The 22,785-nt window shown below is 43.1% G+C and overlaps 1 protein-coding gene across 1 annotated transcript in view; it reads left to right on the top strand.

The window, feature by feature from the left end:
- The first annotated feature begins 7,793 nt into the window (after window positions 1-7,793).
- Window positions 7,794-22,785, top strand: part of POMGNT2 (protein O-linked mannose N-acetylglucosaminyltransferase 2 (beta 1,4-)) — a 31,272-nt gene continuing 16,280 nt past the window's right edge. The window contains exon 1 of the mRNA XM_014248419.2: window positions 7,794-7,895. The gene's annotated coding sequence lies outside the window, so the exon portion shown is untranslated. The remainder of the gene's footprint in view (window positions 7,896-22,785) is intronic.

Here is a 22,785-nt window from a genome sequence, read left to right as displayed (position 1 = left end):
GCTTTATTACCTGGCCTGGCTCTCCCAATTCACTTCTGTGGTACCCAGGGCTGCTGTCAAGGAGAGCAAGTTTCTAGTTAAGTTGTGGGAAAGTTCACTGGGACCATACATTCTCACTTGAAAACAATGCACAAGGATTGGTAGTTGGCATTGCCTTCTGGCTGGCCTGGAACAGGATCGTCCTGAAAAGCAGGACAACCAGTTTTCATTCTCTGTCACAGTCTGGCCCTCAGAAGAGATAAAGAGAGCAATTTCTCTCAATAAGAAGAAAGATCTGAACACTTTCAGGCAGGAGCCAGCCAGGCCAGACTCCTCTGCAGGTAGAAGAAGGGTGGAATGACCACCACTTCCCCAGGTAGTGGGCAGTGGGATTTATGGAGCAGAGAAATTATTGTAACTCATCCCCACTTGTGCATGCATGCAAAACCAAACAAATTGCTGAAAATGAAAGTAACTGTCCTGAAGGAAGACTGGGATTTCTTAGCTTTAGGCTTGATGCTTCCCATTGTTTTGCAGGATGGACACAGCTGTCAAGCTGCAGTCTTGGGAGGAGGTATAATGCCTCCTCGTTTCATTTCCGTGTGTCATTAAATGAAGGTGACAAAAGTTAGGCTATGCTACACTGGGGCAAAGCTCACATCTTACAAAAAGCAGATGCAAAGAGCAAGAGTCTGGACTGCTCAACTGTCAAGTGAAGCAGGGATAGTTATCTTCTCTGTCCAGACCTCACACTTTTGCTATGAAGGTGTAACACATAAAACAAATTCCTTTCCTGTAAAATCACTTCCTAAAAATAGGATATGCACTGGCAAAACCTTATGTGAATGAAAGGCATCATAGCTCATTAGTGGTGCAGAAGGGATCCAGGGAGTGAGGATGATCTGTGCCATAAGCAGTCTTAAAGCAAAAAATCCAAAATTCTCTCCTGTGTGATGGCTCAGTACCAATGTCAATAATCTCTCAGGATTTCAGCAGGTGACCTGGAAGAGATGGCTGAAGAGAGGGTCTCCAAAGGACTGCTCATCTTAGTGAATTTCAGGTGTCAGTTTAAACTTCAGCATCCAAGCTAACCAGTGACAAACTAGGCATCCCAAAATATATTCTAGCTGCAAGCTACCAGATATTTTTCAGAGAGTTACAGATGGATACTTGGGAGCCACAACACACGCTTAAAAAAAAAAATGGAAAGCAAATATTCTGCTAACCACAAGTTGGCAGAAAGAACTGTTAAAAATCCTGTCCCCAAAGAGCTCATGAATAAAGGAAAGAAGCTCTTTGAAAAAAGACAGAGCATGTGAAAGTCGAGGTGAACCACATCTTTATTTGTTATCACCAGCCTGAAGAGGTAAACGCTCTTTTATTTTGTTACAAACACTCACATGTAGAAAAAAGGAAACTACTCCTCTCTGAAGACTTTGTTTTGTTATTTTATTAAAGAACAAATTCCATTTCAAGTTACCATTTGCTGGTGTCAGTTTTGTTTCTCAAACAGAAGCAGGGAAGCCCTGTGGTACTGAAACCCAGCTGATACTGGGTACTTTTAGCAGTAACATGTAGATGGTATTTTATTTAATTTATAAAATCAGATGCTTAAGGCTTTGCAAAGGCGGATCTGCAGCTTTAATGCATCCCCTTGTGACAACGGGCTGGAATCAGCCTTTATGCATGCATAGTTTACAGGAAGAGGCAGAAGGAATAGATGGAGCATATTAATTAAAAACAAAAAGGTAAATTGATAAATTATACCTCACAATATACAAAAAAAAGGGAAGGTAAGACCAGATGTATCAAGCCAAGTCAAAGATCATAATTTATGTAGTCACAGTTTGGTGAACACACAGAGACATTGCACATTTTTAGTCGTGTCTCTTACCAACAGTAATTCTCATGGAAGCAGGACACAACCCTCTATTAGAGGAATTCCTGCCAGGAAGGGTGGGAGGATGAAAGAAGTTGTGGTGATGGGAGGCCCTCTTTATGCAGAACAGCAGGTGTGAGAGGATAGGTCAGAGCAGGACTGGGAAAGCAAGAGGCAAGAACATCATCAAATATGGGAGTCATTCTCAGTGAACAGAGGTGCCAGGCACTGAAGTTGGAGGATTTGTAATGACAAGACATGGCTAGCAGGTCTCATAAACATCCTGTGTGGAAGAAGAGAGATTAAATGGATCACGTTCCCCCTGCATCTAGAGCCCTCTCATGCCCTGCCACAGTGGCAACAGCCAACACTGCTCCTGCCACTTCCAAAAATGCCTCTGGGTTGGACATTGCTCAGCATGGAAGGGAACTGGTCTCTTACGAGCTGTGTAATGTTTCTCATAATTCTGGGCCCATGCTCTCCTACTTTCTGCTGGACATCTCTTCACCTCAGCAGTTAAATACATGACAGTGCTGTCACCTTAAACAGGCAGACTACAGAACACCACAGATAGCACAGCACCATCAATTCAGTCACTGAGTGACACGAAGTACTAAGAGTGATGAATCTTTCCTACACGGACAAGAAATGATTGATTTGAATAATTGCCTGAGAATATTCACATGACACTCGAACACAGTCGCTGTCATGATTACCAATGTCTCTCTTCCTCACAGCAAGTCTATAATTGGCAGGAGTGTCTTAGATAATTTATACAGCAACAAGATTTTCACACTCTCCCAGTTTTGGATAGTTGCTAATATTTCATGAGACAGTCATTTTGTCATACAAGGGAGCTTTTGGCACATCTGTTGATGCCGACTGTAATTGGATTTCTTAATTTTTCTGTCTTTTTTATTCATTGTCACTAGTATCCACCTATTGCTTTTTTGTATTGTGAAGACTTATATTTAATTGAATTTAGGTTAGTGCAAGTCTTTTTCTATATTTAACAGAAACATCTACTTCAAGTCCATATATGAATGGATTTCCTGTTATAAGGAAAAATTCCTTATTGCTTAATAGTTTGCCTGTACCATGTTGTTAGATAAACAAATGGCTAAATAATTCAGGTGTTTGCTTATCTAACTGTCCTGCATTTCAAACTAAGCAGACCACTCCAAAAATCAAGCAGAAGCTGTGACCACTGCAGGAGGAGTTAGGAAAGAGCTGCTCTCTCCATTGCTTTGTTGTCATGCTTGTGTGGATTGCCATGTGCTGCTCACTTCTGGACTCAGTGGGATCTGACTGCTAGCAGCAGAAGCAGGGGTTGCTTCCCTGCTGGAGGGACTGGGAAGTCCTCTTGTTCTCTTAGTATCACCATGAAACTAGTGGATACTTTCCACTGTCATCCTTAGAAGTCTTTTTTTGATCTCTCCTTGTACAGAATAGTCATGTTTGCTTACCTGTTTAACAGCACAAGTGCTAATTTCACCTCATTTTACCTGCAACAAGATAAACAAAGCCTTAACCTTCTTTGGCAACACCAGCAATCACCCAGCCCTTGGGCTTAAGGAGAAACACCGGGATCAGAGCTGTGCTTTCAGAACACCCAGTGTCCTCACTGTCTCATAGGCACAAGTTATTTCAGAGTTGCTCAGCAGCAGATTTATTTCTTTTTTTACTCCTGCATGTGTTTGACATCACTGTGTGAAAAATTGCTACTAGAGGGCAGATACTGATCATGATACAGCTATTACTGGCTGCCAGGTACTGCAGAGATTGGGGTCACTGCTTGCTTTTTCCAAAAGAGAGACAGTTTAATGAAATTTTGCTCTTTGGAGGCAAGAAAGCATTTATCCCCTCCAAACAAATTTATAGTCCTGAGGTAAAATGACATGAATATGTATAATTTCTTTAGTGAATTACATGAATTTTTAAGAGAGGTTTGAGGCATATAGCACTTTCAAAGTCCCTTGTTCAGCTCTCTCTGCTGCCCGCATTTAGAATATGCTGAGCGGATGCGCAGACAGTTCCATGGTGCCTTCAGTCCCAAATGGCCTCACTGATGTTTTTGGCTGAAATGGTTTTCCTTGGCAGGATGATTAGGCAGCAGCACACTCCACGGATGTTGCTTATTACCTGTTACAAGACTGGAATCACTGGTGCTCATCCAGTTTTACATACTGGCTGGTTGGTCCACAGGCTCTGCTAAGCTGATTATACCACAGGCACACTGCCATATTATCACCCTGAAACTAGAGCCTTCTGATTGTTTAGAACATTGTTTATTTTCCTTTTTGATTGTTTAGAATATTGTTCATTTTTCTTTTTTCTTTTTTAAAGGAGAAAGGATGAGATGTCGCTCTGAAAATGAAACCTTCTGATAAGGTTTCCATAGTTTTAGTTACTCTTCCATGCAAGTCCTATAAACATAAGTTGTTTATCACATTCCTTCTAAGAAACATCTTCTGATGGACGTTTCTCATGACCAGTGTGTTTGGAAAGGTGGTAACTTTTATCCAATAGTTATAGTTATCCAATCCCTGGTCATTGTCGAGAATCTATAAATACTGGAGTCAGAGAATAAAGGCACTGTTTTTTCTGTTCTGACACTGAGAGGTGTTCGTGTGAATCATTTTGTGTCCTCTAGCAACACCACATCCTTTGGGATTGTGTGTCCCACTACCCTCACCAAATGCATTTTACAAAGCTGACATTTAAAAAAATCTGAGTGGCTAAATCCCAGCAAGATCCTACCAACAGCTTGTGTAGATCCTTCTCTCTGTCCTGCTGTGGGGAGGATAAGAGCACAAGTGCCCACAATTTGTGCAGCACACAGAGGTATTGAAAAGCAAGGGAGAGCAGAGGCATTAGGTAAAATGGCCAAAAAAGCAGAGGCAGCCTCACACAGAGACACACAACAAAGAAGCCAGTGGATCTAGCTGACTTCAGCTGAGTAAGGCTTGAAGTGCTGCAGTCCCATGTGTTGATGTTCATGAGCAGGCACATCAGTGACTCTGATGGGTGAACGAGGAGCTTCCAGGGCCCAGCCCTCTAGTATTTTCTCATTCAAAGAGGCTGCACATACAGAGAGTGCTATAGCCCAAGTGTAGAAGGTGATGTGAGGAGTGGACATATGAGCTGGAAATATTCCAATGTTTGTTTCACGTTCGAGATACAGCTCTGTCTATTGAACTGTAAAGGGTGGCTCAACTGTTCTAGCTCCCAGTTGTGAACTCATCCTCTGCCTATGTCTGTAAAACCTGATGTATCCCCTGAATGGTCACATCAGAAGTGATCTGGGCAATATAACTGAGTGACACTATGTTGAAGCTCAGGTTCAGACTGGGCAGCATCTTCTTCTAGGTCCCATGTTGTACCTACCAGCCTCATGCAGATGTCTTGGGCAACCTAAACTGTCCAAAATTGCACTAGGCACCTATGCCTGGGCACTTGGAGGGACTGTCTCTGCCATTAGCACGTTCACACTGCTTCCAGTAGGTATCCCCTGTAAAACCCTGCATTAAGGAAAATGCAACCCTACCTTGTATAGATTATATGCTTAAACAGATGTGGGTCTACAAAGTTCTTACTCCAGGAATAACGAATAAACTCTTTTGCATGAAAAGTTTATCAGATTACGCTCTTTTTCCCACTGCAGGTTATTCTGAAGCAGACATGACAATAAATCACCACAACCCTATGAATATTTCATAGAAACATATTTCAGCTTATGTGTGTTCTTTTTTTTTGAACGATTATGTCTGTGTCTTTAGCCATTCATCGTCTGTGATACGTGACTGGCCACTTGGTTCAAACTGCTGTAGTGTCTGGCTTTTGACTTGTTCATTAAATATTTCATAACAAGGAGGAAAAGTAGCTCTGCAGGTGACATTTATGTGAATATGCAAGTAGGTATTAGTGAAATCTTATTCAGGACTTCTACTCACAAATGTTTTGGAAAGATAAATAGAAATCTCCAAACATTGTTGAAACAGTGACTTTTTATTCCAGTGAAAATTCCAATGAAATAATGAAAATTATGATGATAACGATTATTTGGCACTGTTGCTCTAGTTAAAGGGATGTAGGTCCAGCATTCTGAAGTCTATCCAAGACTGCACTATAACACAGAAACTTAACAAGAAACAGAGTATCTCTTGCAATAGATTTCATTAGTGTAATAGTTCTTGAACAAACTGAAAAACAAATCTCAGAAGCCTGACATTTGCCTTGTCCATGGGAGCTCAACACTAAAATTCATAGAGACTGTAACAAAATTAAATTTTAAGTAGCGACAAGCATTCCTGAAAACCCTCAGTTCTTGTGTGTATCTCTTGTAACACAAGATAATCCTTCAGATTATTAGCTACAAAATCTGTAAAGCAGAAAAAAAGAGGCTGGAGGAAAGAGCACTAAACTCTTAGATTTGATTTCCCCCAGATGATTATCAGCTTTTCAGGAGCAAACTTTTCAATGGTTAAACTTTTATATTAAATTCCTGCATGCATGTTTAGCAGTCCTGTCACTCTGAGAGCATTTAGCTTTGCATACAAACACCAGTAATGTGAAAGATGCTACCAAACCTCTATCTGTCCTTCCTATTGAGTGAGAGCTCTGTATGGGCTTGGAAATGGGAAGCTCCCGTGAGAAACCAAAACCTCAGTGATGTGAACGACAAAAGCCCCATTGACTTTGGGAGAGGCTGGGAGCAGGAGGTGCTGTTACACACACACATCCACCTGTTCAGGCAATTCAACCTCTTGTTGCAGGCTCAGTGTGCTCTCGGTGGTTTATTCAAGCTGTAATGGTCTTTGGGTTGCTCTGGTGAAGCCTGACCGTAGCAAACACCACCACGTGAATGTGACCTGCCACCCCTGTCACCACCAGTTTCCCTGGTGGGAAGGAACCTTCCTCCACTAAGGATGCAGGTGTCTGTGATCTGTCAGGTTTTCCTGGTGGATTTGGAGCCGTGTACTCATCATTAGGATGGGTGCCCTCTGCTTTAGCACCTCTTTCTGAGTGGAAGAGGACAAGGAATGTGGGCAGCAAGAAAGAAGCCTATCAGGCAGGGGGATCAGAGGGCTAGAAAGGGACCCAGAGGGACAGGGGAAGGACAGTGTGGGGAGGTGATGGGAGGTACAGCAGAAGAGGCTCAGGGGAGACTTCATTGCCCTCTACAACCACCTGAAGGGAGGCTGCAGTGAGGAGGGGGTCAAGTCTCTTTTGCCATGCCTAGCATGAGAGGACTAGAGGAAATGGCCTTAAACTGGGACAGGGGAGATTTAGATAAGATACTAAAACCACTTTTTTTCACTGTTTTTCACTTTTTTCACGGTGGTCAGGCATTGGAACAGGTTGCCCAGGGCCGTGTTGAAGTCACCACCCCTGGAGGTGTTCAAGAGACACTTGTATCGGGTGCCGGGTGAAGTGGTTTAGGGGTTACAGCAGTAGTGCTGGGTGGACACCTGGACTGGATGATCCCAAAGGTCTCTCCCAGCCTTGAGGATTCTGTGATTCTGTGGAGGCTGAAGGAGATTTCAGAGAAAGACGAGGACCTGCAGGTGGGCAATGCAGACGGCTGGAAAAAGCAGAGGGCTCCGGGAAACCGATCAGCCGAGGAGGGAAGGGCTGGGCAGCCCGGGAAGAAAGCCGGGAGGGGAACCCGCCGGGCTGCGGTGGGAGCAGCGGTGGGAGCTGGCACCGGCTGCAGGCTGTGCGCTGAACGCGGGGACAGGAGCGGGGGCAGGAGCGGGGACAGGGTGTGCACTGAACGCGGGGGCAGGAGAAGGGGGCAGGAGCGGGGACAGGGTGTGCACTGAACGCGGAGGCACAACGATCGCCCTGGGGCCCCGCGCACTGCGGCCTCCACAATGCCCTTCGCTCGCACCGGGCATGCGCGGCCGCCGCCTGCGAGGCCCACCCGCCCCGGCGGCGGGCGGGGACACCGTGAGGCAGGAGGCGGCCGGGGCGGCGGGGCCGGGCCGGGCCGAGCCGGGCCGAGGCGAGGGGCGGTCGCTGCCGCGGGCGGCAGGTGAGGCGGCGCGGGGCGGCCCGGGCACCCTTAGGGGGCGGTTCGTGGGGGGCGGTGGCGGCGGTGGCTGCCGCCTCCTCTTTCCTGGAGGGAGAGCGAGTGATGGGGGAGCGAGAGGAGCCAGGCCGTGTCCCTTGTGGTCGGCGGCGACCCCGCGTCGGGGAGGCGGACAAGCCAGGGAACCCTCCCGGAGAGAGGCTGGCGCCGCGGCCGCCTCTGCGCGGCCGGGCAGCGAGAGCGGTCCGAGAGCCCGCGGTGAGGGTGAGCGGTGCCCGCTCCCGCAGGCAGCTGTTCAATTACAACTCTAATAACCTCCCCAGAGGTCAAAGGCGCTGGAGGTTTAAAGCCTACTGGGGCAGGTGAAGATGTAATTATGGTCTCCTTACAGATTTCCTTGATGGCTGCGTGCCTTGGGACACCACCCACCTAGCCCCCCGACACCTGTCTTCGGCTTTGAAAGCTTAGCAATGAGTTTGCGAGTTTGGCCCCAATGGATACGGATGCCGGGCTTATCACACCCTGCGCCTTTTTAGTTACTGCGTGCTGACTAAGCATGGTGGAAAAGTTTCTCTTGCCTGTGCATCTTGCCTGGATGCTCTGCACATGCATGTTCGAGGGTGGGCCCACGCGTGTCTGCTGGGTCCCCTTGCTTCCTTCCAGCCCCCCTCAATTGACCTAGTGTTTAAATGGGCTATGAAGATAAATGCTGCATGTTTGGAAAAATAAATAAATTCGAGAGGCACACTCTCCTCTGTTGATGAGAATAAGGACTGTATCTGGAAAACTGCTCAAGCCAGGGGAACCTATCAGTGTTTTCACACCGGTGCCATTGCTGGGTAACTATTGACAAATGCTGACTTTTAAACGGTGACTGCTGACTTCGGTAATAAAACAGAAACAGCTCCTTTTAAGAGCAATCTCAAAACGCTCAAACTGATTGATTGGCTTGTTAGCTCAAGCCTTGTCTTAGCTGAGAACCAGAAGAGCTCTTACTCTCAGCAAGGATGTTCTTGAAACAAATCTGACTTATGCTCAACACATCAGCTGTAAGATAGGGTGTTTATTTTGCAATGGTAGTTATTTTGCCTGGTAGATACCAAATGCATGAACTAGATACAGGAAAGCTGCCTTGCAGTCTGCTTTTCTGCCAGAGTGCATTTTGAACGGTTTACGATTGCAAGGTGGCAGTTTTAGTTAGAGTCTCACCTTTGTGTTTTAATTAGCTGTCATCAAAGCTGGAGTTCGGCTTCCAATACTTGTGAAGTGTGCCATGAACATGCACTCTAGGTGCCTGGGTAATGTTTTGGGACTAATTACTTGGAGCCCATTCTTTATTGTACAAAATGGATTGACTATATGGAAATCTCTTTCCAGTTACATTTCCAGTCTCCTGAGTTGCATCTCATTGTGAGCTTACTGAGGTTTGCTTCAGTCATCTGGAAATTGAATATTCTCATTCCCCTTTTTCTCACCCCATTTCTCTTAAGAAATGTTGCTTTAAAGTGTTGTGTAAGTGCTGTGGGTTTAACATGACATTAGCCCACATTCAGTTGCTGCTCCCCAGAGTTTTTAAGGTATCTGGCCTGTGCTCTAACATAGCAAGGTCTTTGGAGGTGTTTTAGAACACAGAGACTTAGAGATCTTCCACGAGTAAAACTATCAAATGATCAGAACCATAGATGACTTTTCTCAGCAGGAAAAACTGCTTTCTATTTAAAATGTTTTTTCAGTCAGGGTGTATCTAGGCTGTGAAGGAGTGGATTTTTCTAGGAAGTAGTGGGAGGCAGGAAGAATCATGAAAAAGAAATTGATGCAAAGGAGAGCATTAAATCACAGAGCCAGAACCACATCAGAGGTCCTCAGCTATGCAGATAAAATTTCTTCGAGAGGACAAAGAGTCTTCTCACACCGTGGAACAGTATTTTCTTAGGTTGTGTTCCACAGTAGTTGCAGAATTCAGTGTAAAAGTTTACATTGAGAGGTAGAGTGGGTTTGTGGGTCCACAGTGGTCAGGGAAGAGTGTGCTAGGAAAGTCAGTGGAGTTTTGAGGAAGATGAGTGATGCTCCCCTGTTTTGCTGGCTGCCTTCCTGAGGAAGCCAGCAGCTGTCCCTAAGGGACTTTGGACCATTGGCACAGAGCACTGACTGAGGGTTAGCATTTGTTGGTGTTTCTGCTGTGCTATATGAAGGCATGACATGGGACCCTCTTCCTTCTCCTTTTAGGTCTTCCCCGCCCTTTCCTTCACCTTCTGTGGTAGAACGTGTTCCCTTCTTCTCTATCAGCACACCACCTGCTCCAACACCACTCTGCCACCTTTCCTACACAATTGTCTCGCCTTGTCCTGGAAGCCAACTGGTGGGTGTGAGGGGCTGGGAGAAAGCAGGTTTCTCCCTTTGCCTTCTAAGTATGCAGATTGTGCCTGGTGGCACGGGCAGGGCAGAGAGGGCCACTCACACCTGGTCGTGCCAGACAGCGCACGGCTCTGCCTGTGTTTGGTGCAAGCTGTGAGCGGAGCATTGAGCTCAGCACGGGCGAGGCTCAGCTGCAAGAGTTCAGAGCCAATTACTGGACGCAGTCTGTGTGCGACAAGCTTCATTAGCTGCCTCCCAGGAGTATCGAGCTGTGCGGCTCACCTTTGCAGAGATCAGAGTCTCCTCTGTGATGTTATTAGATGTTTTTAAAAATAGCTTCATCAATCCACTTTAAAAGAGCTGGTCTGCTCTGATAACAGAGCCTGCTGGTGCTTTTCCAGATAAGGAACTTGTCACTTTTCCTGCTGTCATACATGCAGCTTCTGCCCTATTTAGAATACAGTATAAAAAAAGATTACAAAATAACCACCAGTCTTGAGTAAAGATTTATGTGTTTCATTTAGGATCAACTGAACACTCCTTATTTAACTGCTTTGGACAGTATTGGCTTATGAGGAAGTTAGGATCAAGCTAAACACAGAGTTGAAGATAACTTCACATACTGGTGCCTTGAGAAAAACTTCATCATAATGTTTCTTATATAACAAAATGACAACAGGCCAAAGATATCTTTTTTTTTTTTTTTTTTTTTTCCTTTCTGTCCCAATTAGAAATTCATTAGCTTTAAAAAGAACCTGAAATCCTACATTGCTCATGTATATGTATAATCTATACAATGGTGGGAAGGAACCAGATGAAATAGTGTCAAACCAATTTCAGTCTCTTTTGGGGGTATGAAAAGAAGTTCCCAGCAATATCATGAAGAAACTGCAATTGCAGTATATACCTAGTAATTCATTCTATAATGGTGTATGCAGGAACAGTGTTCTAATTTACACATTTCTTTGATGTTTTGTGAACAGATGGCATTTTAAAAAAGGTCTCTTAATTCTGTGGGAATTTGGTAATGCCTAATTGCTGCGGGATCAGAGAAGAGTAGTAGTCAAAGTGAGGCTCCTGACCTCTCTGCTCACAAAAGGAAGACAGCCCTCTTCAGCCTTATTTTTAAGCTACTGTCCTTTTAGAAATCATTGCTTAAGAACATTCGCCAGTGCCTTCAGCATAAATTTGGAACTTGTTGATTGCTCTTCATTAATTGAACTGTTCTCTGTGAACTAGTCACTTGTTATTACAGATAAAAAGTACTGGGGCGATCATGGCTTATTGTGGGACACAGCACACTGTGGATTTTCATAGGAAAGCCCTTTACTCTTTCCCTTTTTATCACTTGTTTGATGGTTCCTTTCATTTTTCCTTTCTCTGTTTCTCTCCTTTGTCACACCTTTGACTTGGTTCATGTATTTCAGGCACCTGCCTGAAGTGTTTGCAGCACAGGACTTAAGTACCTATTTGCACTGTGACATCAAAGGATCGCATTTTGAAATTACAACTTTTCCTTTGAACAAGAGGAAAAAAGGTTCCTAGTTGCTATGGTGATGAGCACTCCATAAATGCCTATAAATAAATAAAGTAAACAGCTGATTCATGGACTTTGATTTGTACTATTTTTTGCTTTTTTAATGAGATATAATTAAATATCAGAATGGGAGGAAGTGACTTTCTATCAATTTTATTAAATACATGTTATACCTTCTCTTTTACATTATTTCAGCTGAGAACAATTAAATAGTCAGATGTATATTTTTCTCTCTGTAGGAAGTTGATGGTTTGGAAAATTATATTCTAGTAGTTACAGAAAAAACTTTTAGATGCCAAAAGGCACTCCAGTAAAAGGTGGTGTCCATTTTCAGTTTAACCAGAACATACATTTTGAGCTAAATTCCTATTTTTCTTATCTCTAAGAGACTATTATAACTGTTGCAGCATTTAAATTCCAGTCAAAAGCATCTGTAAATGTAATTATGTTCTTCTGCAGTATTTGAAACCCTGCTGGTGTACAACAACGAAACTTGAAAATGTCACTGACTTTTTCTTTTATGTCAAAACAACAAAGGCACAGTGAAAAATCATATATTCCTTGTTGAAGTTCAAGGAGGAGGGAAGAATTGGCTTTTTCATAAGCTTTTTGTTCTCAGGTCTACGATGTAAAAGTAGCTTTCTCTTTGTGCTAAAGGTGATAATTGTAAAATGGATTGTATGGAGACAATAAACAGTGCACTGGAGTAATCCCACACACAGGTGTTTCTCACTCAGGAAGCAGCTGCACTTTGATTATCAGCAAAGGAGAGTCTGTGATGGAAGGAGCTGTCCTTAGGGGAAGGAAAAAAGGTATGTGTGGTATACAGAACTACTCCTTGGTTAAAGGATCAGTCTGATTTCTTGGTGGAAACTGGTTTTGCCAGTGGCCTGAAGAGAGGTTTCCTCAGCTCTGTGCTGTGGAGTGCAGCTTGTGCATTGGCAGGGAGTTGATCTGCTTTCTACCACAGTCACAGCTTTGTATTCAGAGAAACTCTCAGACTTCAAAAGGACTTGGAGCACTATCCTGTCCTGTTAAACAATGATAAAATAACACCACATCCTTCGCTGTCTTCCTTCCTTCTGTGCATTCAGATTCATGTCTGATTGTTTTACCAATTAAAAATACATTTGACTAAATACCTTTTACTTCCAAACGTTGGTATTTGGGAGGACAAGGACACGTGGTGGTTTTTTGCAGTTACACACAACTACTTCTCACAGAGTAAAACATGTATCTGCACACAGCTATAGAAGGCAGGGGCAGAACAGGAGCAAGGAATGGTGTCCCTGCATGTCTCACTTGAGCAGTGACAGCCTGTTCCGGTTTGATTTACGTTTCATAGGCCTATCACTTTTGTCACAGCTGAGCTGCTGCTGTGGCCAGGCTGGTGGTGCTCACCTGAAGAACAGTAACAGCATCAGTGAAATAGCCATAGAGCTGCTTCTGAACCTGGTGTTTTCTGCCATGAGACTGTGCTGATCTCTCAGAGGGTGGCACAGTGTCCCAAGCCTGACCCTGTGCCTGCCACAGCGCTGTTTCATGTGGGCCTGAGGCTGGAGCAGGTTGTGCCTGCTGGGATGTGATTTGTTCTTCACATGGATCAAAGGCAGTTTTACCTGGATTGAGCATAGGTCTGGACAATCAGTGTTGGACCTGCATGGCTGACAATGGACAAGGCAATCCAAGGTTTCTCTTAAAAGAGTCACTGCAGAGGTGGATGAGGTTTGTAGGCAGCATGAACCCAAACAGAACATGCTGCTTGCTGGAGGAACAGGGAGATGGGAAGCGTGGCAAACAGGGAACCTTGAATGTGCTTCAAGTTTGCATCTACTCCCAGGGCTAATCACATGTTTTTGGTGTTCCTGGAGACTAGGCTGGTGCTGGAGCAAGACTAGTCTCCAGAATCATTGACAGAATTTTCTCAATTGAAAAGCAGCATTGTTACTAGTACATACTGCCTTTAATGGAGAGGCATCTTTATTTAGAAGTCTTTTCTTCAGGAGGAGGATGAAATATACATATAGATATTAATGACAGGACAAACTGTTGAGGACAAACTAGAACTGTTGTGTATCTCCTTTTCTGGTATGATTAGGACAAAGGGTCAAACAGTGCATATACCAGATTTTTTTTTTTTTTTTCCATTCCTCAGAAGTTCTGCTTATGTGTGGTTATGATTTTTTTCTGTCAGAATTTTTTTAATAGATAGATATGATCCAGGACCATCTGGCGGAATTTGCTGTTGTCACATCTAGGTTTTCTGATGTATTGCCTGTCAAGTTATGTTGTATGTTCAGATGAATTTCTCATATGATCTGCTGACAGCTACTGACAGCCCTGAAATGGGAAGTTGGAAGCCTGGGGGGAAGAACAAAGGGGCAGAGCTAGCTTTAAAAATGTAACTTTGATTGCTTTTGATTGGTGGGCTTTTATATCTGGTATTTATGGGTGACTTTTTTAGTGAAGAAAGGTGAATGAGTGAACTTTAAACTAAGTGCACCTAAAGTACTGTAATTTTACTTGGAAGGTCTTGGAAATCTGCCCAAAATTTTTTTATTGATTTTTATTTTTTTTTTCCTTTGACACTGGGCTCCTTAGTCTTTCTCTATCCTTAAATCTCCATCTGTAGACTATCTCACACCTACTTAAATTGCAGCCTTTTCTTCCTCCTTTACTTCTCAGTCCTTATCCAGTCCCTCCTTAGAAAGATCTCAAAATATTTTTGTATTTCTTAGGATACCATTAGGTATCCTAATAATCATAGTATCTCATTATGCTAATCCTAAATCTGAATACCATAATAATTCTGTAGTAAAATGAACTTAGGTTTTTGACAAATTTGTATTAACCTTTGCAGACAGATCACATGTATAAAAGCAATAAGCAACTCTGAAATAACTACAGTAATTATTTTCTTGCTGGTGTAATGCTCAATTAATTAAAGTAGATGGTTTTTGATGTAGTGGTCCACAGTGCAATTGCATTTCCTCATACACTGATGAAGATAATGCTCTACTTTGTAAACCAGAATCCAAACAAGCCATAAGGACTTCAGTTTTGTTTTCATTTTTTTTTCTGCCATAATTTGAAGCTCCAATAGTAGCAATTATAGGCTGGTGACAAGATAAATTTCACAACTTGCTGTCATTCATCATTTTTCAATTGTCTGGATCAGAAAAGAAGTGATTTATGTTTGAACTTTAAAGGTTTTTAGTTCATATGGTACTGGTAGAAAGCATAGTACAGGTATTTCTGAGTGGGTTGGGAGGAAGCCTGTTTGTAGACAGAGGTGGGGTTGCACTGCAAAGGCACATCCAGGTGTGGCTCTAAACAAAGACTTCCCCTTCTCTCTCAAAGCTGTCCTGGTTGCACCAGGCCTCCTGCTTGTTATATCCTGCCTAAATGTTGATGAAGCTGGAAGTCACCCTTGAAAAGGAAAAAGCATTCTACCATGGGAATTGGAATATTAAGATGACAGTCCCCAAGCCCAGGGGACTCATGCTGAGGAAGAAGCTGGGAAGCGTTTACTTGCCTCTAGTTACTCCTGTGAGTCCCTGATGCTACTTTCTGGTCTGGGCACTGTGAGTGTCCATCTGTAGCAGTAGAGAGAGACATTGCATTAAGCTGACCAGGCCAGAAGAACCTGAATATAGGGACCACTGTTGTGTACTCCAGTCTTGTTCCATACTTTTGGAGTATCAGATAAGGAGACTTGGAAATCATCACTCCTGTGGTGTCATAGGAGAGGCATTGGGTATACAAGGGTCAGTGTAAAGATGCAGCAGCTCTCTGTGGTGGTGGTGGTCTATGTTGGATGGAGCAGTGTTCTTCAAACTGCTCAAGCATCAGCTCAGCTATTTTCAGAAGAAGTGGGTTTTGAAGGAAACCCTATAGATGGAATATGGCCAAATCCTCTGCCTGTAACATGTTTGATAGCACTGCAGGGTGGCAAAGCTGGTCTTCAGTCCTTAAATGCATTAAATTAACTCTAGGCAAGCTTGCTGAGAAAAGGGTAATGAAGCGGGTCCAAAATGGGGCATGTGCGCTCAAGCGCATGCAGTGGGCTTAATGCTCCAGGCAGCATTCCCGCAGGCACGTGGCTTGGGAGCAGCCAGGTCACAGAGCACACTGTGCTGTTTGTTAAATGTATTGCAGACCACAGGCGCAGCCAAAATCACTTAGCCATAAAAGAGCATAAAATAGAAAGTCAATCAGGAGGGAGAGCAATCCCATCGGGAGAAACTTGTGAGAGGAGCTGGGTGCAGTCCAGCATAATGGTGGCTGTGGAGGATGTGTTCTAGTCAGCACCCTCTCAGGACCTGCCTGAGCCCACTGTAGCAAAAATTTCAGCTTCTGGTGATGGAGACTGATGAGGATCTCAACACATGGATTGTGATGTTTTGGGTAGAGGCAGCATCTGAACAGGTCTGTAGTGTGACTGACATTGTGCAGTCTTCATCTTTGCTTCATGTGATGAAGAGATGGGAGGGTGGAGATTACTTGAAGCACCTAGCTAGGAGCAGAACGTAATTTATCAGAGTTCCTTTGTCTGGAGGAGTACACAGCCCATATAATAATTCAGAAACATGTTAAAAAATAGGGAGCTGTTGTATTTCAAGATCAGTGAGCACCCAAGCCTGTTGGTTTGAAATCTTGCAGTATGTTTAAAATTAACCAAGAAAGGGTATATAAAGGCTACGATAAAACTAAGCCCTTCATAAACTCAGAATAATGCGTATTTTCCATGTTTAGGCTGAAATACCTGGAGCTGAAGGTGGATTTATGCTTGTCAGTTCTGAAATCACATGTAATAGAAATGTTCTTTTCAGGTGTGGTCTGTAAACAAATTTTTTGTTTGTTTCTTTTTCTGTAAACAAATTTTTTGTTTGTTTCTTTTGCAGTAAATGTTGCTTCCCCCACTTTTTTTTTTTTCTCCTTCAAGTCTTTTCTTCCTTCTTCTGATTTAAACCTGATGATGTTATGCTATAGTTATGTTATCAGAGAGGGAGAGTGATTTTAGTGTTTTCCACCTTGCTGTAAAAAAAAATCTATATTTTTGTTTTCTGCAGTGTACTGAGAGCAAGATAAACGAGCAGGGTGTTGCCATCCTTTATCACAGTCAGAATGATAAATGACATGTCCTAGAAAGTTTAAAGATGTGTAAGAATGCAAATCCTTGGCCCACAAGGTTTGAAAGTGCTGATCCAACTCAAATCTAGCAGAAGCATTGCTTCCATTGGGTGTATATACCTGGCAGCATGCTGTGCAGGGTAAGCAAAGCTCATTCTGTGAAAGGAGGTTTGACTTGTTTCAGTGGCTTGAGGTGGGATAAGAAAATGAACCTTTTCCTGTCCCCTTGAAGAGCAGTCTGAGGGTAGTGCAGGTTTAGCTGTTCCATGTTCCTGTCTTTGACTCAACAGTGTGAACTGATGTAGATGGAAATCCTGATCTCTTGATACCTTACAGTGCATGCTTCCACTTCTCACTTTTCACACTCTGTCTGTGTCATCTAAACATGAGCAGAGAGCCTTGTTTGCAGCAGGTGATACAGCACCACAGCACCTCAGCCTAGAAGGTGGAAGCACTAGAAGAGACCAAAGATGTTACGTGGGAGTGCATAACTTTCCCTCCCTAGCAAACAGGGAAATACATAGAAATTTTCAATAACTCACAACTCAGCCAGGAGAGCCAATGACTTCCTGGGGTGCATCAGGCACAGCATCACCAGCCAGGCAAGGGAGGGGATTGTCCCGCTCAGCTCTGCTGTGGGGTGGCCTCACCTCAAGTGCTGGGGGCAGTTTTGGCAGCCACAATGTAAAGAAGATATTTAACTATTAGAGAGTGTCCAGAGGAGGGCAACAAGGATGGTGAAGGGTCTGGAAGGGAAGCCTGGTGAGGAGTGGCTGAGGTCACTTGGTCTGTTCAGCCTGGAGGAGACTGAGGGGAGGAGATCTCATTGTGGTCTTCAGCATCCTCAGGAGGGGAAAAGCAGGGGCAGATACAGATCTCTTCACTCTCATGATCAGTGACAGGACCCAAGGAAATGGCATGAAGCTGAGTCAGAGAACATTTAGTTTGCATATCAGGAAAAAGTTTTTCATTGAAATGGTGGCTGAACATTGGAAGAAGCTTCACATGGAAGTGGTCACAGCACCAGGCCTGACAGAGTTCAAGAAGCATTTGGACAATGTTCTGGGGCATATGGTAATTCTTGAGATGCTCTACATGGGACCAGGAGTTGGACTTGATCCTGATGTGTCCCTTCCAACTCAGGATAGTCTGTGATTCTATGATCTTTTCTCTATCTGGTTCTTTTTCTGGTTGTCCTTTAGTGGAATACTCTTCTTTTCTCCCCTGTAGTTAGTTTTCATGCCATGTTTCTTGCTTCTTTGTATTTGATATCATGTCTGCTTTCTGAGGATGCAGTATATTCTCTGCTCTGGTTGCTGTCCACATATTCCTGGTAGTGTAAAGTAATCTATTTCTTTCCTCATGGATTTGAGCTAGTTTTCTAACTGGGAGGTGATGTATCATTTTTGTGTACAGATGGAAATGTTTTTATTTGGGTTTTCTTGGTACTGAAATAGATGTCATCCCTCTTGCATCCATGAGACTCTAAAAGAGAGATGGAGGCTGAGTTTTTCTGATGCATTGATTTTACAGTATCGGTTTCACTAATGTACCACCAGCTGATCCAACAGCATTGCAGCTGGTACAGAAATTCTCACATTCTTCTCCTGTGTTTTAAGTGATTTTGTTTACTTCTTACAGTGTGATGAGGTCTCAAGCTCATGACTGGAAATTTTTTTGTGTTTTATTGATAAATACAGATCAAAAAGATAATCTCCCTGTCAGGTCTTTTTTTTTTTCTTTTTTTGTTTTTTCCCAGAGCAGTCTTTGAAGGTTGCACATTCTGCTGTTGTACATCCTCTGTCCAAGTGTGTCATCTTTTTGTTCTCTATTCCCCTCCAACTTATTTGTTCTCTTCCTTCCCTTTTAGTCCCAGGTCTTCTTTATTCTTTTGGGTTGTTTTGTTTAGGTTTGAGAAGAGACACACCTGAGTTTAAGCATAGTTGGCTATTTGGAGTTAACTTGGAAGTTTTCCTTAAAACTGCCATGTAAGCAAAGAGCTCAGTAATTTGCCCCTTCATCTCTTCAAGCTTTTTCCAGTGTCAATTGAAAAGTTTCACGAACTTTTCCCATCCTGCCTCCAGCTTTCACTGCCTTTTGACCATCTTGTGCTCCAAAGCTTGCTTTGTCATCCCTGTGAGAGGCTGTGCTGCACAATTCTCATATCCAAACCAACTGATGTTTCCCTTTTCCATTGTAAAATGTTTCACCTTTTCTTTTCAAAACACACTTGGAAGTGTTCTCTTCTCCTCTGGCCTTTGACTCTGCCTTATAAAACTGCAGCAGAGATCTAGGTACTCACTGGCAGCTGGACTTCTCTGCTCAGTTGCATCCAGAAGCCCCTTCCTAATTTTCTAGATGTTCCAAAGGCCACGTGCATAAAAAGGGGCCAAGGGGCATTTTGATATTAAATAAGGATTTCTTGGTACTTGTGTGGAGGTGGCATATATGGAGCTTGGGATTAAAGATGAGAGGAATAAGAGTTCATTTGATAACAGAAAGGTTTTATCGTATTTATGAAAAAATGGGTTTTGTACCACGCAGCTTACTTGCCAAAGTTCAGCTGAGAAAATGTTATTCTCAGTGAAAACAGATCATGTGTTTTCAGTTGCAAAGATTTCTTTGTATATGGTTTTAATTGCCTTTCCATCCTTTTACTGTTTTACCTTAACAATTTGATTACACATGTATTTTTGTTCTTGAGAGACAGTGGATGTGATACAATCTTGGTTTTAAACTGTTATCATGTAATTAGCAGGGAGAGACATCTCTAAAGTCTAATCTGGTTTCTTTGCTGCTGAAGAAGCAAAGAGCAGCTGAATTATGGGATTTGAGCCCTTGACTGGAAGTCCTTGTTGTGTAAATTTGACATAGACTGCTTCTGTTTCAGAGAACCATCTCTTTCTTCAGCTTAGAGCTGTGTATTAGGACCATGCTTTAATGACATCAAGAAATTATGATGGGTTTCCTGGTTATGCTCTATGTACCCCTCGTACAAAGTGGGCTTGCACACAGATCTTTCTTATTCATCAAGTTATGTTCTCTGATAGAAAACCATATAGATTCCACAAGATTCCTCTTGTGAAGCCTTATGGCTAATACTGAAAAGTAATCTTTGCTCTCCCTTCTCAGAGCTTCTAAACCAGACTGTTTGGGATGTTTCTGCTACATTCTTCTCAAAGCCATGCTGTGAGCTTTTAATGTCTTTTGGTGCTAAAATTTCACCCATTATGTTTTAGGGCTCAATTTTGCAAACTCTTCGATGAATAACACTCTTGGCAGTTCAGTTCTCTTCACTGGTGTACTGATGTGAATGTTTTGTTCCAAGAGTGGTACTCAGCTGAGAGTTTAGACCTTGGTTTCTTGAAACTCAGACTCATGTACAGTTTTAAGCTGTATGTGGCTTTTGAATCACGGGTGACCGATGAAATACTTAAGCACAGTCTATGTAACATACCTTGGAAATGCCTTGAAGGTATTTGAAATCAACAGCCTCTGTCCCTTCTCCGGTCCCAGAAAAAAAATCCCTTCTGAGTTTGTGTGTAGGGACTGCACTCCCTCTACAGAATAGGAATGCACTGTGTATTGTCAATGTTCCCCCAGATGTGATGGGGTTTTGCATGTGCTTCTGGCAAGCAGACAGTCAGATGCAGTTGCAGAATGACCACAGTCCATCACACAGAACACTCGATGCATTGGAAATGAGTGAGTTGTGAATTGCTTCATGTCTTACTTTGCTGTTGTTTTCCCCTCTCCAGCTGGACACATGTAATGTAAATTGAGTGGGATGGTGGTGGATTGAAACTGAAATCCCTTTGCACTGGAAAATTAGTTTCCCTGAGCAGATAAGGGTTTCATCTGTAGTTACGTGGACAAAAAGCTTTCTCCAGAAAGGTGTGTGACAGCACTTTCATGACCTCTTTTTTTGCACTGACTCAACCGTATCATAAACTTACTTTTGTGAGCCAAACCAGACTCAGGCTGTTCCTGCTGTTGTCATTTATTTCAATTTTAATTTCAATATATTCCTGCTTACCTTTCACAACAGATAGGACGAGTGGCGGGAGGGAAGAGGAGGAGTGGTGAAAAATAAAAAGGTGCACAAAGATTAATTTGCTGTGTAATCTTCTCTTTCAGAAGGAGGGAGAGACACCTGGGAAAATAGGTTAGCAGACCTCTAAGCACACAGATTAAATACTGTCCTTTTTAGCAGACACTGTGGTGTTGCACTGAGGCAGTCACTTACTCAGCACTAAAACTATATGACCAGATTCATTTTGAGGAGGCATGATGTGATTTTCTCTGTGTGCCTGCATTTTTACTGCCTTTAGCTAAGTTAGGGCCCTTGGTGCTTATCACTTTTTAATAATTTGTTCTTATCTCTGCTCTTTGCTTCTGGCTATTTGTTCTTTACTACTTAGATTGTTACTCATGTTCATGTAGAGACCTGAGAGTTAATAGAAAATTAAGATTGGAGTTGCTCTCACCTTCCCTTCTTCTGTAAGGTTACCTGGGACAGTTCCACACACATTTATATATGGCTTTGCAGCATCTTGGCTTTTGACTATGTTATGGTTATGTCAAAGTATAAAGCTACAGCTGGGAAGCTAGCAGCTTATGGAAATTAACTTCTTAGGATTTATAAAATCACTGATTAATCATCTTTCAATGTGGGTATAAACACAGAAGAAATATGTAGTGTCTTTCTTAATTGTAATCTTTTACATGAATTTTGCAATAGTCATACATATGTATTGTATACAAATATATATATATACCTAGCACAGAGGTCACAAGGCAAGCTATTATACACAAAGTTCTCTAGTCCTTGCTTAGTTTATGTGCATGTATTGTCCCACTGGAACACAGGACTCTTGCATGCTTATTTTTAAGCTTTAAATATGTTAAATCAAATGAGAGAAGAGGGTTTTTATTTCAGTATAATTTGGGCTTTGGTTTGGTTCATTGCCTTGATGGCAAAGAAAGGGTGCTTATTTTGTGTAACTATAAGTCACTCAGCAAGATGGCTGTTTTCTAGCCAGTCCTAAGTCCCTGACTTTGATGCTTTCTCATTTCACATACTTGGTGCAGGAGCACAGGTGCAGATTTGGGTCTTCATAGTTGCAAGAGAAGCTTTTTGTGCTGTTGCATTAATTCCTTTGCCGGGAGAGAAGGGCTGGCTACCTCAGCAGATTGTTCCTGTCAGCCCCCAGGTTAGATTATAAGCACATTGTTCTGCCACAGAAGGGGTGAAGCAGGATGAGCCAAGGCAGGAAGGTTGTAAACGTCCTCTATCTCTGACCTCTCCAGACTTGGGATAGGATTCACTGCCTATGGCAAATACATATGTATATTTTAGTCTTGTCTTCAAGGTCACAAGACCTTACTCTTTGAGGCTGCTGGGTGTAACAGCACTTACCTTGGGAATGCTTTGCTAGTGAGAGAGTTCAGCCCTGCTCCAGCCCTCCCTTGTGCTATGTGGCTTCTCTGGGGAACGGCTGCATCAATGCCAGCAGAAGCCTAGAGATGGAAAAGCACATCCTGGTGTAGGAAGCTGTCTGGAGAGCCCTTGATGTCTTGAAATACTCTGCAAAGTAGCTGAAAGACCACTCTATTCTTGGCATTGCAAATATCAGCACATGGATCCAGAGCTATACAAAATGAATGAGGGCAGATGTTTTTAACTGGAGCGGTCTTAAACAGCAGTTGGCTCTTCTCTCGCTGACATTCAGGTTACACTTCAGTTATTTGAAGAGATTCTCATTGCCAAAGACTTGACTCAGCATTTGATGCAACAACAGGCAGCAGATCTTGCTGGTAGGAAGGAAGGGAATGGAAATGAGCTGGTGTGGCAGGGTTGGGTAAGGA

This window comes from Pseudopodoces humilis, chromosome 1, assembly GCF_049639895.1.
Source record: "Pseudopodoces humilis isolate 2021_Gansu_Grassland_sample_001 chromosome 1, ASM4963989v1, whole genome shotgun sequence".
Lineage (NCBI taxonomy): Eukaryota > Metazoa > Chordata > Aves > Passeriformes > Paridae > Pseudopodoces > Pseudopodoces humilis.
The sequence above is the reverse complement of the archived record's forward strand: the minus strand, read 5'-3'. Positions and strand labels throughout refer to the sequence as shown.